A 15,327-nucleotide genomic window follows, 5' to 3' on the forward strand; every position below is an offset into this window, starting at 1 on the left:
TTTTCTATGATTACTCTGATTACATACATGAAGCTTTCTTTACATTTCGCAGATTGGGAACTCCATCGTGGTTGGGTACACGAAGGGATATTAGGAATCACATTTGGGCCCACTTTTTTATCCTCAGGTAAATTCCAGAAGGAAGCTTTCTGTGAAACTACTCTGTGTTGTCTTAATTTCTCTCACTTAGTTAAGTCTCTCCTTACTGATTTGTTTATCTAAGACCACCAGAGGGAGCACAAAAGAACCAGCGAGTAGGAAAGGGTAGGAGCAAAACTGCAAATTTATTTTTGGTCACCTAGCTTCCGGGAAAAATGTGGGTAGGGAGAGGTCTGTTGGCCTCCAGTAAAGGAGGCCAGGAGAGTCACCCCGTGGAGCTCTCGGACGGAGTTCCTAATGCAGTCCCAACGGGATTGGGTGGCAGGGAAGTCCACCCGAAACGCTCACCGGGAGCAGCTTTTCTAGGAGTGGGAGGCAATAGGCGGGGCACGGGCATGTCAGGGACATTCCGTAAGTGCGACCAGGTAAATCTTGGTCTCTTCGGATTGACGTCACTTGACACATGCTCAGTTGTTCTGCACTTTCCCAGGCGCCGGCTGCATTTTCATGTGCACGGGAAAAGTTGGTGATGAAGGACTTGGAAGTGTGCCATCTTGCCTCTGTTTATCCAGACAGTCCAACCATTTATTGATAATAGTGATAAGGGGCGCCATGGTCTGTCTGGCTAATTCCTGCTGTTAAGGGGCGTCATTAAGGTCGGGGCCTATGGTTCGTATTTGAACGTACAGATGAAGAATAAAATAATTCACAGTATTAGTATAGGAATGAGGAATGGATGCTTTTGTTGGAATATGGGCAAAACCAGAAGGAAGGTCACTGCAAGATGGGATATTAAGGTTCTGTATTTCAGTTTTTTATTTTAATGAGAGTTTGAATGTTATTGTCTACTAAGCCTGACTCGCTAACATAATAGCAGCACTCTTCTCCAAGGAAGAAACAAGTGTCTCCTTTTTCTGCTGTAAGCAATTCTGGGGCTCGCCTGTTTTGGGCATCTATTTGGGCGATTGAGGTAGTTTGCCTCTGCAGGGAGGCCAGCCTTTCAGCTGATTCCAATAACTAGAGGGAGGAAAACAGACCGTTTTTATAAGCGATTGTCAGGAGGGTGTAGCTGCAGTATCATTTAGACAAGTTCAGCCATGCTATACAGGGTGAGGCTGGGCACTAAGGATACTGGGAGACAGACAGATTGAGATTGAGTTGTGACAGTTTGGTTAAAGGTTTTAGAAAGGGACCCTTTGGACCAGAAATAGCCTCCAATGGGGGCTGTTTGGCCTCCACTGGGCAACAGAGTATGATTACCCCAGGATGAATTTGGGCTGAATAACAAAAAGGAATGATTGGGTTATTTGGATTTTGGTATAGTGGCGCCTGGAGTGTGAAAAAATTGTGGGATGTTTGACCAGTTGTGTTGAATGCCATGGGCAGGGGGCTGCCACTGGTGGGGCGGCCTTGTAAAGCCTCACAGAGGAAGCAATGGGAGAGATTGGTTATATTCACAGTGTAGGTAAAATTTAGCCCTTGTTGGATAAGTGTGAGCCATGAGAAGGGGTCTCTATTGTCCAGAGAGAAGTTTGACAGCCTTAAGGAAGACAACTGGCAGAACTATGTACTACTGAGTGTGTTCGGCTGTCTTGTGACCAAGTTTTAGTGATGAAAAAAAAATTGCCATACAGCAGGCAGACTAGCAAAGGTCTGAGTGTATGACTGAGACAGCAATATAAGTATAAAATGAGACTTCATTTTCATTGTAGTCGCAGAGTGTCCCTTGCCACTGAAGATGTTGGATGAAGATTAGGAGACAGGAGAACCACTGTTCTGGACTATTGTCTGGAGGTAGATATGGGTCTGGGGTTATGTATTGAAAGTCTGATAGGTTTATGTGGAGGATGGTGAGAAAGCGAGCTAAGCACCCGGGGTCGGGGAGCATGAGATAGTCAAGGAAGTTTTGTAAGTTTGAGGCGAGTGGGGGAAAGTTGAACTGATGTCCACTGATTGTTCTCAGTGGGAGCCCTTTTTAGCTGGGAAATATGAATCCAATGCATGTGTCCTAGGAGTTTTGCTGCTGTATGTGTAGACAGGAGGACAGTGTATGGGCCTTTCCACCTGGGCTGTAAGTCTTTGGCTTGGATATCTTTTATGTATACTTGGTCTCCGGGACTGAGGGAGAGATGTGGGTTGTAGGCATCTGTTGGAGGAGGGTGTGCTAACTCAGCGTGTTGTCTTAGGAGTTGTCTGAGAAAAGTGAGATATGGGAGGTAGTTCACCAAAGCGGCGGGCAGGGAAGGTATTTGCTGGAGGGTTAGGGGCCATCCGTAGACTAATTTGAATGGACTAAAGCCTGTTGGGCTTTGAGGTGCTGCCTGGACCGAGTGGATTACTAGTAGATAAGGAAGAGGAAAGGGGAGTCTGGACGGAGGGAGGAGGAAAAGTGTAGGGCAGAGGTGAGGAAAACCCTAGGTCCTCCGGCTGAACAGAAAGGAATGAAGACTCTTCTTTTTCGGGTTCCTGTGAGTTGGCATCCTTGGCTAGCATAACTTGGGGCAAAGAGCACCGGTTACACAGGTCCGGAAGAGAGCGTAAGGCCCAAAAGCCTTGTATGTAAGTAATTTCGGACGACTTGCCTAACCGCTGGCAGAAATTGCTGAGGTCGGTCAGAACATTGCAGTCTAGGGAGCCCTCTGGTGGCCACTGAGACTAATTGTCTAGTTTGTGTTGGGGCCATGCCAGAGTGGAAAGGAAAATTAACCGCTTCCTCCTAAGGTCTTGTTCAAGCTGTAAGGTTTTTAAGTTGTCTAGGAGGCACCTTAAGGTAGTGCTCTTTGGAAATATGGTCTGGGGGTTTCCCATTTGTTTCCTCTTTACTTACACAATGGACACAATGGAAGTGGAAGTGGATCTCTACCTGGCTTCAAAGCGTCCTTTGGAACCAGCAGAGACAGCCTGGAGGCTCTTGGAGCCAAGGTGGAGATTACCTTCAGGCTGACGTCTCTGTACTGAACAGGTATGCTGAGACACTTGGTGGCTCAAAAGTGGGCCTTGGACCTGCACATGATTCTTGGCCAAGGGAGGTAAAAGGAGACAAGGGCCCTTACCCCAGAGAGGCCCTGAGGGTGAGGGAAGTGGGTTTCAGGTCCTGGTCCGTCCATGGCATTTAAGGAGGAGGAGGACATTCCCCGGACCCTGGGGGACCTGTGGACGGGTCTCCTCCCGTGTTGGGGACCAACTGATTTGTTTTTGTAAGACCACCAGAGCGAGCACAAAAGAACCAGCGAGTCAGCAAGGGTGGGAGCAAAAGTGCAAATTTATTAATGCTCTCCTACCTTCAGGAATGAAGGTGGGGAGGCAGAGGTCTGTCGGCCTCTGGCAAAGGAGGCCAGGAGAGTCGCCCCGTGAAGCTCTCGGACGGAGATCCTAATGCAGTCACGACAGGAGTGGGGAACTGGGAAGTGTGCGTGAGACGCTCAACAAGAGCAACTTTTCTAGGAGTGGGAGGGCAATAGGAGGGGCACGGTTGTGTTGGGGGTGTTCTGTAGGTGCGACCAGGTAAATCTTGGTCTCTTCAAATTGATGTCACCTGGCGCATGACCGGTTGGTCTGCACCTTCACGGGCGCTGGCTGCATTTTCATGCGCGCGGGAAAAGTTGGTGATGAAGAACCCGGAAGTGCGCCATCTAGGCTCCGGTTGTCCAAACACTTTCGTTGAGTAGTTTTATAATCCCGTGTATCTATAGCATGTGATGGGACATTCGGGAGCATTTTGAGGCTCACAGTGAGAAAGGAAATATGTTCAGACCGAAACTGGAGAGAAGCGTTCCGAGGAACTGCTTTGGGATGTGTGCATTCCACTCACAGTGTTATACCTCTCTTCTCATACAGCGTCGAGGAAACCCTTTTGGAGAAACAGGTACCAAGTGATATTAGGGAGCATGTTGATGCCGATGATGAAAAGGGAAATAGCCTCAGACAAAACCTGGAAAGAAGCTTTCTAGGAAACTATTCTGTGATATGTGTAATCATCTCATGGAGAAAAAGGTTTCCTTACATTGCACAGCTTGTAAACTGTCATGGACGGCTCCACAAAGGGACTTTCGGGGGCACACTCAGGACTATGGTGAAAAAGGAAATATCTTCAGATAAAAACGGGAAAGAAGCTTTCTGTGAACCTGCTTTTGTCTATGTTTATTCTTCTCAAATAGATGAAGCTTTCTTTACATTACACAGCTTGGAAACTGCCTCGTGGATGGATCCACGAAGGGATATTTGGGATCACATATGGGTCTATGGTGAAATAGGAAATAGAGTCAGATAAAAACTGGAGAGAAGCTTTCTGAGAAACTGCTTGGTGATGTGTGGATTCCACTCAGGGAGTTTTAATGTTCTTCTCATAAGGCACAGTTTGAATGCTGTTCCTGTAAAACCAAAAGAGTGATATTCGGAGCACATTGAAGACTATGGCAAAAAGTGAAATATCGTCCAACAAATAATAGAAAGAAGCACTCGAAGAAACTGCTCTCTGACATATCCATTCTTTTCACAGGGTTAAAGCTTACTCTATATTTCCCAGTTTGGAAGTTGGTCTTTGAGGTTTCTGCAAAGGGATACTAAGTGGCAACCTGAGGCTTGCATGAGGCAAGGAAATGTATTCCATCGAAAATTGGAGATAAGCATTCTACGCAAATCTTTCATGATGTTTGTATTCATCTCATAGAGCTAAATCATTCTTTGGATTGAACAATTTGAAATCAATGTTTCTGTGGAATTTGAGAAAGGACATTAGGAAACGCTCTTTAGAATATCCTTAAAAACAAATAACCTCAGAAAGAACCCAGAAGGAAACTTTCTGTGAAACGGTTCTGTGGCACATGAATTCTGCTCACACAGGTAAGCTTCTCTTCTCATTTAGCTTATCAAAACACTGTTTTTGTTTTGTCTGTGAAAGGATATTCTGGAGGGCTTTCAGGCTTACGGTGAGAAAGGAATCGTCTTCAGATAGAAACTGGAGAGAAGCTTTCTGAGGAGCTGTTTTGTGACGTGTGCATTCCATTCACAGAAATATACCTATCTTCTCCTAGAGGATTCCGGAATCCCTTTTGGAGAAAAAGCTACAAAGAGTCATTCGGGAGTACAGCAAGGACTATGGTGAAAAAGGCAATATCCTCAGACAAACCTGGAAAGAAGATTTCTGTGAAACTGCTTTGTGTTACATATATTTTTTCGTCTCGCATGGTTAAAACTTTAAATATATTATGCAGTTTAGAAACTCCGTCATGCACAGATCCGTGAAAGGACATTCGGGAGCACATTTAGGCCTATGGTGAAAGAGGAGATATCTTCAGATAAAAACTGGATAGAAGCTTTCTGAGAAACTAGTATGTGATGTATGAATTCCACTCAGGGAGATATATCTCCTTTCTCACAAGGCAGTGTTTGAACACTGTTCCTGTGAAACTGAAAAAGTGGTATTTCGGAACACTTTGAAGACTATGGCGAATAGTGAAATATACTGAAATAAAATCGAGGAAGAAGCGTTCCAAGATTTTTCTCCTTGATATGTGCATTCACTTCACAGCGTTAATGCTTACTCTATGTTGCCCGGTTTCGAAACGCTGTCTTGGAGAATCTGTGAAGGGATATTTAGTGATGCCCGGAGACTTGTGGTGAGCTAGGAAACGTCTTCCGATGAAACCTGCAGAGAAACGTTCTGAGCAAGTGCTTCACTCTGTGTGTATTTGTCTCATAGATTTAAACCATTCTTTTGATTGCACAGCTTGAAATCACTTATTTTGTGGCATCTGAGGAAGGACATTTGGGAACGATCCTTAGAATATGGAGAAAGAAATATACTCAAGTAAAATCCAGACCGAAGGTTTCTGGGAAACTGCTCTGTGTCGTCTTAATTCCTCTCACTCAGATAAGCCTCTGTTTTCATTGAGCAGTTTTCTAGCCCTGTGTATGTTTAGCGGGTGATGGAATATTCGGGAGCACTTTGAGGCTAACGGTGAAAAATGAAATATGCTCAGACCGAAACTGGAGAGAAGCTTTCCCAGGAACTGCTTTGTGACGTGTGCATTCCAGTCACAGTGTTATACCTCTCTTCTCATACAGAGTCGGTGAAACCCTTTTGGAGAAACAGGTACCAAGTGATATTCGGGAGCATGTTGATGCCGATGGTGAAAAGGGAAATAGCCTCAGACAAAAACTGGAAAGAAGCTTTCAAGGAAACTACACTGTGATATGTGTAATAACCTAACATAGGTGAAGTTTCTTTGCATTACGCAGCTTGGAAACTGTCATGGACAGATCCACGAAGGGACCTTTGGGAGAACATTCAGTACTCTGGTGAAAAAGGAAATATCTTCAGGTAAAAACTGGAGAGAAGCTTTCTGTGAATCAGCATTTTGCTATGTTTTTTCATCTCACATAGGTGAAGCTTTCTTTACATTATGCAGCTTGGAAATTCCCTCATGGATGGATCCACAAAGGGATATTTGGGATCATATTCAGGCCTACAGCGAAATAGCAAATATAGCCCGCTAAAAACTGGAGAGAAGCTTTCTGGAAAACTGACTGGTGATGTGTGGATTCTACTCAGGGAGTTTCAACTTTCTTCTCATAATGCACAATTTGAACACTGTTGCAGTGAAACCAAAGAGTGATATTCGGAGCACTTTGAAGACTATGGCAAAAAGTTGAATGGTGTCAAAGAAAAAACAGAAAGAAGCATGCGAAGAAACTGCTCTCAAATGTTCATTCTTTTACAGGCTTAAAGCTTACTCTACATTTCCCAGTTTGAAAGGTGGTATTTGAGGGTTCTGCAAAGGGATAGTTTAGTCTGCAAAGGTATATTCTGGAGGGCTTTGAGGCTGACGGTGAGAAAGGAAACGTCTTCAGATACAAACTGTAGAGAAACTTTCTGAGGAGCTGCTTTGTGACGTGTGTATTCCACTCACAGAAATATACCTTTCTTCTCCTAGAGAATTCCAGAATCCCTTTTGGAGAAAAAGCTACCAAGAGTTATTCCAGAGTCGACTAAGGTGGAAAATTAAATATCCTCAGACAAAAAATGGAAAGAAGTTTTCTGTGAAACTGCTTTGTGATAAATATATTTATTCATCTTGCAAAGTTAAAACGTTAATTATATTTCACAGTTTGGAAACTCCGTGAGGCACAGAGCCATGAAGGGACATTCAGGAGTACATTCAGGCCTACAGTGAAGAAGGACATATCTTCAGATAAAAACTTGATAGAAGCTTTCTGAGAAACAACTTTGTTATGTATGCATCCCACACAGGGAGTTATACTGCTTTTTCACAAGGCAGTGTTTGAACACTGTTCCTGTTAAACCGAAAACGTGATATTTCAGAATGCATTGAGGAATATGACGAATATTGAAATATACTGAAAGAAAATTGAAGAAGAAGCATTCCAAGAATCTGCTCTCTGATATGTGCATTCACTTCAGAGTGTTAATAGTTACTCTATCTTGCCCAATTTCGAAACTCTGTTTTGAAAAATCTGGGAAGGGATGTTTATTGACGCCTGGATGCTTGTGGTGAGCAAGGAAATGTGTTCTGATGAAACCTGCAGAGAAACATTCTGAGTAACTGATTTACGATGTGTGTATTCGTCTCATTGAGTTAAACCATTCTTTGGATCAAGCAGCATGAAATCACTGTTTTTGTGGAATCTGAGGAAGGACATTGGGGAACGATCCTTAGGATATGGAGAAAGAAATATGCTCAGGTAAAATCCAGAAGGAAGCTTTCTGTGAAACTGCTCTGTGTCATCTTAATTCCTCTCACTCAGATAAGCATCTCTTTTCATTGAGCAGTTTTATCCGCCCGTGTATCTTTAGGGTGTAATGGCATATTTGGGAGCACTTTCAGGCTAACGGTGAAAAAGCAAATATGTTCAGGCCGAAACTGTAGAGAAGCTTTCCGAGGAACTGCTTTGTGATGTGTGGATTCCAGTCACAGTGTTATACCTCTCGTCTCATAGAGCGTCGGGAAAACCCTTTTGGAGAAACACATACCAAGTGACATTTGGGAGCATGTTGATGCCGATGGTGAAAGGGGAAATAGCCTCAGACAAAAAGTGGAAAGAAGCTTTCCAGGATACTACTCTGTGATATATGTAATCATCTCACATAGATAAAGCTTTCTTTACATTACACAGCTTGGAAACAGTCATGGACGGATCCATGAAGGGACCTTCGGGAGCGCATTCTGGACTAGGGTGAAAAAGGAAATATCTTCAGATAAAAACTGGAAAGAAGCTTTCTGTGAATCTGCTTTTTGCTATGTTTATTAATCTCACATACCTTTAGCTTTCTTTACAATACACAGCTTGGAAACTCCCTCGTGGATGGATCCACGAAGGGATATTTTGGATCAAATTCGAGCCTACTGTGAAATAGGAAATGGAGTCAGATAAAAACTGGAGGTAACTGTTCTGAGAAACTGCTTGGTGATCTGTGCATTCCACTCAGGTAGTTAAAACATTCTTCTCATAAGGTACAGCTTGAATACTCTTCCTCTAAAACCATAAGAGTGATATTCGGAGCACATTGAAAATTATGGCAAAAAGTCAAATGTCGTCCAATAAAGAATAGAAAGAAGCACTCAAAGACACTGCTCTCCGACACGTCATTCTTTTCACAGTGTTAAAGCTTACTCTACATTTCCCAGTTTGAAAGTCCGTCTTTGAGGGTTCCACGAAGGGATAGTAAGTGGCGACCAGAGGCCTGTGTGAGGCAAGGAAATGTCTTCTATTTAGAAACGGAGAGAAGCTTTCTGGGCCACAATTTTGTGATGTTTGTATTCGTCTCACAGAGTTAAATCATTGCTTGGATTGAGCAGTTTGAAATCACTGTTTTTTGTGGAATCTGAGAAAGGACAGTTGGAAACGCTATTTAGAACATCCTGAAAAACAAAAAAACTCATAGAGAAACCAGAAGGAAGCTTTCTGTGAAACTACTATGTGTCACGTGAATTCCACTCACACAGTTAAATTTCTCTTTTCATTGAGCTGTATCCTAACACTGTTTTTCTTTAGTCTACGAAGGGATATTCTGGAGGGCTTTGAGGCTTACGGTGAGAGAGGAATCGTCTTCAGATAGAAACTGGAGAGAAACTTTCCGAGGAGCTGCTTTATGACGTGTGCATTCCATTCACAGAAATATACCTTTGTTCTCCTTGACGTTTCTGGAATCCCTTTTGGAGAAAAAGCTACGAAGAGATATTCAGGAGTATAGCGACAACTATGGTGAAAAAGGAAATATCCTCAGACAAAAACTGGAAAGAAGACTTCTGTGAAACTGCTTTGTGTTAGATATATTTATTAATCTCGAATAGTTAAAACTTTAATTACATTACACAGTTTGGAAACTCTGTCACACACAGATCTGCAAAGGCACATTCGGGAGCACATTGAGGCCTACGGTGAAAGAGGAGATATCTTCAGATAAAAACTGGATAGAAAGTTTCTGAGAAACTACTTTGTGATGTGTGCATTCCACTCAGGGAGTTATATCTCTTTTCTCACAAGGCAGTGTTTGAACACTGTTCTTTTGAAACCGAAAAAGTGATATTTTGGAACGCCTTGAGGACTATGGCGAATAGTGCAATACACCGAAATAAAATCGAGGAAGAAGTATTCCAGGAATCTGCTCTCTGATATGTGCATTCACTTCACAGAGTTAATGCTTACTCTATTTTGCCTAGTTTTGAAACTCTGTCTTTGAAGACTCTGTGAAGGGATATTTAGTGATACTCGGAGGCTTGTGGTGAGCAAGGAAACATCTTCTGATAAAACCTGCAGATAATCTTTCTGAGCAACAGCTTTTGATGTGTGTATTCCTCTCAAGGAGTTAAACAATTCTTTGGATTGAGCAGCTTGAAATCACTGTTTTTGTGGATTCTGAGGAAGGACATTTGTGAATGATCCTTAGAATCTGGAGAAAGAAATATCCTCAGGTAAAATCCAGAAGGAAGCTTTCTGTGAAACTGCTTTGTGTCGTCTTAATTCCTCTCAGTCCATTCAGCCTCTCTTTCCATTGATCAGTTTTCTACACCTGTGTATATTTAGTGTTTGATGGCATATTCAGGAGCACTTTGAAGCTTATGGTGAAATAGGAAATATGTTCAGAACGAAACTGGAGAGAAGCTTTCTGAGGAACTGCTTTGTGACATGTGCATTTCACTCACAGTGTTATACCTCGCTTCCCATACAGCGTTGGTGACACCCTTTGGAGGAACAGGTACCAAATGATATTCGAGAGCATGTTGATGCCGAAGGTGAAAACGAAAATAGCCTGAGATAAAAATTGGAAAGAAGCTGTCTAGTTAACTACTCTGTGATATGAGTATTCATTTCACATAGATAAAGCCTTTTTTACATTACGCAGCTTGGAAACTATCATGGATGGATCCACGAAGGGACCATCGAGAGCACTCTAAGAAACTGCTCTCTGACATGTCTATTCTTTACACAGGGTTAAAGCTTCCTCTACATTCCCCAGTTTGAAAGTCGGTCTTTGAGTTTCCTGTGAAGGGATCGTAAGTGACGACCGGAATGCGGTGTCAAGCAAGGAAATGTCTTCCATGGAGAATTGGAGAGAATCTTTCTGTGCAACTCTTTTGTGATGTTTGTATTAACATCATAGTGATAAATCATTCTTTGGATGGAGCAGTTTGAAATCACTGTCTTTGGAATCTGAGAAAGGACATTTGGAAATGCTCCTTAGAATGTCCTGAAAAAGGAGTAACCTCAGAGAAAACCAGAAGGAAGCTTTCTGTGAAACTGCTCTGTGTCATGTGAATTCTGCTCACACAGTTAAACTTTACTTTTCATAGTGCAGTATCATAACATTGTTTTTGGTTAGTCTGCAAAGGGATATTCTGGAACCCTTTGAAGCTTATGGTGAGAAAGGAAACTTCTTTAAATAGAAATTGGAGAGAAGCTGTCTGAGGCGTTCCTTTGTGACATGCGCATTCCTCATACAGAAATACACCTCTCTTCTCCTAGAGGATTCTGGAATCCCTATTGGAGAAAAAGCTAGCAAGGGATATTCGGGAGTATAGTGACGACGATGGTGAAAAAGGAAATATCCTCATGCAATAACTGGAAAGAAGATTTCTGTGAAACTGCTTTGTGTTAGATATATTTATTCATCTTGCATATTTAAATCTTTAATTATATTACGCAGTTTGGAAACTCCCTCATGCACAGATCCATGAAGGGACATTCGGGAGCATATTCAGGACTATGGGGAAAGAGGAGATATCTTCAGATAAAAACTGGATAGAAGCTTACTGAGAAACTACTTTGTGATGTGTGCATTCCACTCAGAGATTTAAAGTTTTTTCTCACAAGGCAGTGTTTTAACACTGTTCCGGTGAAACCGAAAAAGTGATATTTGGGAACGCTTTGAGGACTATGGCAAAAAGTGAAATACACTGAAAAAAAATCGAGGAAGAAGCGTTCCAAGAAACTTCTCTCTGATATGTGCATTCACTTCACAGAGTTAATGCTTACTTTATGTTGCCCAGTTTTGAAATTCTGTCTTTGAAAAATCTGGGAAGGGATATTTAGTGACACCCGGAGGCTTGTGGTGAGCAAGGAAACGTCTTCCGATGAAACCTGCAGAGAAACATTCTGAGCAACTGCTTTGCGATGTGTGTATTCATCTCTGAGAGTTAAACCATTCTTTGGATTGAGCAGCTTGAAATCACAGGTTTGTGGATTCTGAGGAAGGACATTTGGGAATGATCCTTAGAATATGGAGAAAGAAATATCCTCAGGTAAAATCCAGAAGGAAGCTTTCCGTGAAACTTCTCTGTGTTGTCTTAATTCCTCTCACTCAGGTAAGCCTCTCTTTTCATTGAGCAGTTTTCTAGCCCTGTGTATGTTTAGCATGTGATGGGATATTCGGGAGCACTTTCAGGGTAACAGTGAAAAAGGAAATATGTTCAGACCGAAACTAGAGAGGAGCTTTCCGAGGAACTGCTTTGTGACGTGTGGATTCCAGTCGCAGTGTTATACCTCTCTTCTTCCACAGTGCAAGGGAAACCCTTTTGGAGAAACAGGTTCCAGGTGACATTGAGAACATGTTGATACAGATGTTGAAAAGGGAAATAGCCTCAAACAAAAACTGGAAAGAAGCTTTCTATGATGCTACTCTGTGATATGTGTAATCGTCTCAAATAGACAAAGCTTTCTTTTCATTACGCAGCTTGGAATCTGTCATAGTCAGATCCACGAAGGGACATTCGGGAGCACAATCTGGACTATGGTGGAAAAGGAAATATCTTCAGATAAAAACTGGAGAGAACCTTTCTGTGAATCTGCTTTTTGCTATGTTTATTCATCTCACATAGGTGAAGTTTTCTTTACAATACGCAGATTGGGAACTCCCTCGTGGATGGATCCACGAAGGGATATTTGGGATCACATACGGGCCTACGTTGAAATAGGAAATAGTGTCAGATAAAAACTGGAGATAAGCTTTCTGAGAAATGATTTGGTGATGTGTGCATTCCTTTCAGGGAGTTATAACTTTCTTCTCATAAGGTACAGTTTGAGCACTGTTCCTGTAAAACCATAAGAGTGATATTTGGTGCACATTGAAGATTATGGCAAACAGTGAAATGTCGTCCAATAAAAACAGAAAGAAGAACTCAAAGAAAATGCTCTCTGACATGTCATTCTTTTCACAGGGTTAAAGCTTACTCTATATTTCCAAGTTTCAACGTCGGTCTTTAAGGGTTCTGCAAAGAGATCGTAAGTGGCAACTGGAGGCCTGTGTGAGGTAAGTAAATGTCTTCCATCGAAAATCGAAGAGAAGCTTTCTGCGTCACTCTTTTGTGATGTTTTTATTCACCTCATAGAGTTAAATCATTGTTTGGATTGAGCAGTTTGAAATCACTGTTATTGTGGAATCTGAGAAAGGACATTTGGAAATGCTCTTTAGAGCATCCTGAAAAAGAAATAACCTCAGAGAGAAACCAGAAGGAAGCGTTCTGTGAAACTGCTCTGTGTCATGTAAACTCTGCACACACAGTTAAGCTTCTCTTTTCATTAAGCTGTATCATAACACTGTTTTTTTTAGTGTGCGAAGGGATACTCTGGAGGGCTTTGAGGCTTACAGTGAGAAATGAAACGTCCTAAGATAGAAACTGGACAGAAGCTTTCTGAGGAGCTACATTGTGACATGTGCATTCCAATCACAGAAATATGCCTTTCTTCTCCTAGAGGATTCCGAAATCCCTTTTGGAAAAAAAGCTACCAAGAGATATTCGGGAGTATAGCGATGACAACAGTGAAAAGGGAAATATCCTCAGACAAAAACTGGAAAGAGGATTTCTGTGAAACTGCTTTGTGTTACATATATTTATTCATCTCGTATAGTTAAAACTTTAATTATATTATGCAGTTTGGAAACTCCATCATTTACAGTTCCGTGAAGGGACATTCGGAAGCACATTCAGGGCTAGGGTGTAAGAGGAGATATCTTCACATAAAAACTGGATAGAAGCTTTCAGAGAAACTACTTTTTGATGTATGCATTCCACTCAGGGAGTTTTACCTACTTTCTCACCAGGCAGTGTTTGAACACTGCTCCTGTGAAACCTAAAGGTGATAATTGGGAACGCATTGAGGACTATGGCGAATACTGATATGTACTGTGATAAAATCGAGAAAGAAGCGTTCCAGTATTCTACTCTCTGATATGTGCATTCACGTCACAGAGTTAATGCTTATTCTATGTGGCCCAATTTCAAAACTCTGTCTTTCAGGGATCTGTGAAGGGACATTTAGTCATGCCTGGAGGCGAGGAAATGCCTTCCGATGTAACATGCAGAGAAATGTTCTGAGCAACTGTTTGCAATGTGTTTATTCATCTCATAGAGGTAAACCATTCTTTTGATTGAGCAGATTGAAATCACTTTTTTTCTGGATTCTGAAGAAGTCATTTGGGAACGGTCCTTAGAATATTGGGAAAGAAATATCCTCAGGTAAAATCCAGAAGGAAGCTTTCTGTGAAACTGCTCTGTGTCAACTTAATTCCTCTCACTCCGTTAAGCCTCTCTTTCATTGAGCAGTTTTCTAACCCTGTGTATGTTTAGCATGTGATGAGATATTCGGGAGCACTTTGAGGCTAACAGTAAAAAAGGAAATATGTTCAGACAAAAACTGCAGAGAAACTTTCCGAGGAACTCCTTTGTGACGTGTGTATTCCAGTCACAGTTTTAGACATCTCTTCTCATATGGCGTCAGGGAAACCCTTTATAAGAAACAGGTACCAGGTGATATTCGGGAGCATGTTGATGCCGATGGTGAAAAGAGAAATAGCCTCTGGCAGAAACTGGAAAGAAGCTTTTTAGGAAATTACACTGTGATATGTGTAATCATCTCACATAGATAAAGCTTTCTTTACATTATGCAGCTTGGAAACTGTCATGTACGGATGCATGAAGGAAACTTCGGGAGCACAATCTGGACTATGGTGAAAAAGGAAATATCTTCAGATAAAAACTGGAGAGAAGTTTTCTTTGAATCTGCTTTTTGCTGTGTTTATTCATCTCACATAGGTGAAGCTTACTTTATATTACATAGCTTGGAAATTCCCTTGTGGATGCATCGAAAATCAGAGAGAAGCTGTCTGCACAACTCTTTTGTGATGTTTGTATTCATCTCATAGCGTTCAATCATTCTTTGGATTGAGCAGTTTGAAATCCCTGTTTCTGTGGAATCTGAGAAAGGACATTTGGAAACGCTCTTTAGAATATCCTGAAAAAGAAATAACCTCAGAGAGAACCAGAAGGAAGCTTTCTGTGAACCTGCTCTGTGTCACGTGAATTCTGCTCACACAGTTAAGCTTCTCTTTTCATTGAGCTGTATCATAACACTGTTTTTGCTTAGTCTCTAAAGGGATACTTTGGAGGGGTTTGAGTTCAAACACTGCCTTGTGTGAAAAGAGGTATAACTCCCTCAGTGGAATGCATACATCACCAAGTAGTTTCTCAGAAAAGCTTTTCTTTTTTTTAATCATTATACATTAAGTTCCAGGGTACACGTGCACAATGTGCTGGTTTGTTACATATGTATACATGTACCACGTTGTTGTGCTGCACCCATCAATTTGCCATTTATATCAGGTATATCTCCAAAAGGAATCCCTCACACTGCCCCCTTCTCATGATAGGCCACAATGTGTGATGTTCCCCTTCCCGAGTCCAAGTGATCTCATTGTTCAGTTCCCACCTA

The sequence above is a fragment of the Colobus angolensis genome, unplaced genomic scaffold (genome assembly GCF_000951035.1).
Source record: "Colobus angolensis palliatus isolate OR3802 unplaced genomic scaffold, Cang.pa_1.0 Scaffold478, whole genome shotgun sequence".
In the NCBI taxonomy this organism is placed as follows: Eukaryota; Metazoa; Chordata; class Mammalia; order Primates; family Cercopithecidae; genus Colobus; species Colobus angolensis.